Source organism: Apis laboriosa, unplaced genomic scaffold (assembly GCF_014066325.1).
Source record: "Apis laboriosa isolate Shangri-la unplaced genomic scaffold, ASM1406632v1 scaffold158_cov153, whole genome shotgun sequence".
Taxonomy (NCBI): Eukaryota; Metazoa; Arthropoda; class Insecta; order Hymenoptera; family Apidae; genus Apis; species Apis laboriosa.
In genome coordinates this window covers 608448-612552 of record NW_025222082.1, presented here as the reverse complement: position 1 = coordinate 612552, position 4105 = coordinate 608448, and the positions used below count along the sequence as shown (strand labels likewise).

General features: G+C 36.7%; 1 long non-coding RNA gene across 1 annotated transcript; it reads right to left on the bottom strand.

The window, feature by feature from the left end:
• Nucleotides 1–1697: 1697 nt before the first annotated feature.
• Nucleotides 1698–2493, bottom strand: LOC122710859. The gene is made up of 3 exons (XR_006346004.1): nt 2360–2493; nt 2238–2285; nt 1698–2129 (listed from the first exon to the last, which is right to left on the bottom strand). It is a non-coding gene; the product is annotated as an uncharacterized LOC122710859 (long non-coding RNA).
• Nucleotides 2494–4105: the final 1612 nt, after the last annotated feature.

Here is a 4105-nt window from a genome sequence, read left to right as displayed (position 1 = left end):
ACGTGCGTGATGATCGTCGCCTGCAAAAGTGCAAAGAGTTTAAATTACAAAGGCTGGCGTCACGGAATACTTACATATATCTTTTGCTACGACGCAAGCGAGGGTGTTTGATTAATCAAAAAGCACGTCACAGGGACGTGAGCTGTGCGTCGAACCGACCTCGAAAACAAACAAACGGAAGCGGAACACGCGTCACCGTGGCCGAAATGTTGGCAGAGATGTTTGCGCAGTTAGCTAATGTAATATCGTTTATCCATCGAGTATCGAATGTTGCTGACAAAAGGAAACTCCGGAGGAATACTTAACCGATCATCCAGGGTGAAGAGTTGCAACTCTTTTGCTCGATTAATAATTCCTAGGAAGGAGAAGATATTACTCCTCGTCCATTCAAGAAAATATCTCATTATTACATAAAATATTTTACAGGGAAACGAAAGTCTCATTGAAGACTCGACGTTATATATTTTTAAAGGAATAGATTTTTTTTCAAAATTGTAGATACATCTCTTGTAAAAGTGGATCGAATATTTCTACGCCATTCTATAAATTTTAAATCCTGAATTACTTTTTCAGGAATGGAGCAACGTTGAAACGAAACATAACCAATGTATCGACTATTATCCACTTGGCACTACGTTCTTGGATTAATATTCCATCTAAAATCTCGAAACTTAGCTTAGGTTCTTTCTTTTTGGAATATTCACTTTAAAACGATCCTCCTTCGAAAGATAACAATTCAATCAATCTTTCTAAACACCCCTCTTTATATTCCAAATTTTTAATTGAATGATGATCTTGCGGAATATTGATTCGATAACGATACTTTAAACTAGGGGATCTAATTTAACGAACGAATAATTTTCTATTGATCAAATAAGCTGATTGACTTATCAGCCTAGCAGATACACCCGCGGTGCAATACTCGCTGGGAGGAATATCAAGCGGAATAAAAGCGAATAGATACAAAGGTGTATCGGGTTGATAATAAATACGGGGAAGGCGCGAGGGCATAAATCGGTTTCCTTTATTAGCCGTGTAAGGCCGCGAGCGTATATTTCACAGATTTCACCGGGGGATGCAACTTGTTTAAGCGAGTTGTGAAACGAAAACCAGTTCTCGGCGTTAACTATCGCGCGGCGTTTTTCAGAATAATATTGGGATTTACGGGTGGAGGCAGACTCCATAGAATATCCTCTTCCTTCCTCGTCTCGTTCGACGACGTGAGTCAGAATTCAGACTCAGTTTTTCTTTCTTTGAAATGGAAAGATGCTCGAGGATTTAATTCGTTTCGAGAATAAATCAGTTTATAATTGTTATATTTACGTGGAATTAATATCATTAATATTTGTATTATTAATAAATATATATTTTTCAAATAGGAAAGTAAAGAATAAGTGAAAAGGAACATATTTGGATCTAGAGTAAATAGTTTTTTTTGGAGAATAAGAATTTTATAATTTCTCTATGGAAGAATATTTTGATCGAATGGAAGAATAAAGTAAAAATTTATTTCGACAACATGGCGGAAATAAAGAATTGGAATAGGATGTTTTTGGAATTATATAAATCTTATGAACAAAACGCCACGAGAAACGAATATTTAAAATTTTTTGCAAATTTCTTGAAATGCAACATTCGATACTCATTGTCGAAAATCATGTATATAATATTTTTCTCTCCCTCTCTCTCTTTCTCTCTCTTTGATAGTTAATAACTCTTCTTCTATCGTTTTGTTATGAAATTTGTTCGTTTCGTTATGAAATTTTACTCGTAATGACGCTTCCTCGAATTCACGTTTCTTATTCTGCTCATCATTGACTTCCGGTTGCTGTTAAATTTTCATGCTGTCATAATCCGGGACAATCGATAACAATTTGCGTGATTTTACGTCGAAAGATTTTACGCGACTAAGTTAAGATTTAGACATTGTTCTCTGTAATTTAACTGAGAGCCGAAAGATGATGATGTTTCTTAACAATTTTACGATCCACCATAGTGACACTCTGAAATTGTTTTCATATTTAGCCTCTTCCTTTTAAACGAAGATGAGATAAATAAAAGTTTCTCTCTCATCTGATCTTCTGCGTCTTCGGATCCTCCTTGTCCTCCATGCACGTGAAATTACCGTCCTGAAAGAAAAGTCGTTTATTAGCACCATATTTAATGTACAAGTAATTAATAATTATTAATAATTATTTATCTGATTTTTTACAATATGATATTAATAACCTACTTACGTGTCAACGATCTTAATAATCTTTTCCATGAAAATCTCTCGCATCTATCTGTAAATCAAACATCTTAAAAAATATTTTAAGAAATTAATAATTCTAATCTCACACGTTCTATCGTTCCTCACCTTCGATCGAATCCTGCATCCCAATATCGAATGTCGCAATGACGTGTTCTCCGAGTGTCACGTCTTCTCAAAATGGCCGTCGAATCTTTGAATCCATACCGATCGGAAATTAGATGGAACTAGGAGTGCCTCTTTCACGAGTCGTGGGAAGATTTCCTCCTTGTAACTGTACAACACCCTTCTTCGTCCGTGGAAAAAAACGGTGTAACACGGATCAGCCGGATCAGAAACTGGTATTCCGAGATCAATATTCATTCGAACTTCTTACCCTCGGTCATTACGATTTGTTTCCTCGCTCCCACTTATTTTCCGCGTTCCTCCTCCTCCTCCTCCTCCTCCTCCTTCTTTTCCTTCTCCTCCTTCTCGTCCATCTTCTTACCAGACGACATTCTTCGATTCGATCCATCGCGTACGATCCGATCCGATCCGTGGAACCGTCCACGTTGGATCCAATGAATAAATGCAGATGGATGCAGAGGATCGTTGTTTAGCTTTTCCTGTAACATTGGAGATACGTATGTTGTACGTTGGAGACGTAAAAAAAAAAAAAAAGGATGCGATTATATCGTTTGAATTATTAATTATCTTGTACATCCCGTAACTCGTTCAGGAAGATTTCTTGGTATTATATCATGGATCGTGGAAATAATAAATTTTAAACGATGAATATCACGAAACATGAAATTATAAAAATAATTTTATATTAATATTAAATCATTGAATTCTATTTTACTCTCTCTCTCTCTCTCTCTCTCTTGTGCAAATATTATTTCACAAGATGTTATTATTGGAAAAAGTAGTTTCGAATTTTCGAAATGAGCACAATCCTTTGTTAATGTAAATTGTCGATGGAAGAATCGAGTCAGAGGGAGAGAATTTTGGGAGGATGGTAATTAAATCTAAGTCGATTCTCGTAGCAAATCGATGTCCCTCGATAACAACAATGAACGACGGCTAATTGATTTACAAGTCGGTGCTCCACATTCTGCTTTATTATACCTGCACGCCTGCTCAATTGACCGTGACGAAATATTTTCCCTTAATTGAATAATCAACGGTTAATCAAACGGTCGGCTCGATTAAGATAACGATCGGCCGGCCCACTTAGCGCGGCAAACGGGCCGAATAGCAAGTAATTATTCACACAGCCATCTGAATAATTGCCGGGGAAAATTAACCGAGCACGGACCAGTTGCCTCTCATGGCTTTATTAATAACGACACGTTTTCGACGCGAACTCTTTCCCCCCCTCTCCCCTCAATGGATTGGAACGATGGCCAATTTACTCGCGCATTATATCGTGTTATGCGTGTTTCACTTGTTTTTACTTTTACTAATTTTTTTTTCAAAACTTTCCCTCGAACGTTGAAGAGATATTCGGTGAGGAATCGAATTTGATGAAGGATCGCCTTTTCGATTTGCAAACGAATATAAGTATAAATTAAATATTTGTTAATATCAATCTCAGGAATTGGAAATATTCGAAAGATTTGAAAATTCCCTCCAAAGATTATATTAACTGGAATCCATTTTTTAGAAATAATCAGAGACGTCCCTCTTCAATTATCAATTTAGAAAAGCGAACAGACCTTCGTTTCGCCGATGATTTTTTTTTTTTTTTTAATAGAATGAAACGTGATAGTTCGTAAAATGGAAAGAGAGGAGGGGAGAGGGGGAGAAAATGAGTAGGAAAACGAGATAGGTAGCGGTGGAGGAGGAGGAGGATCGAGGCGGAATATTAACCAA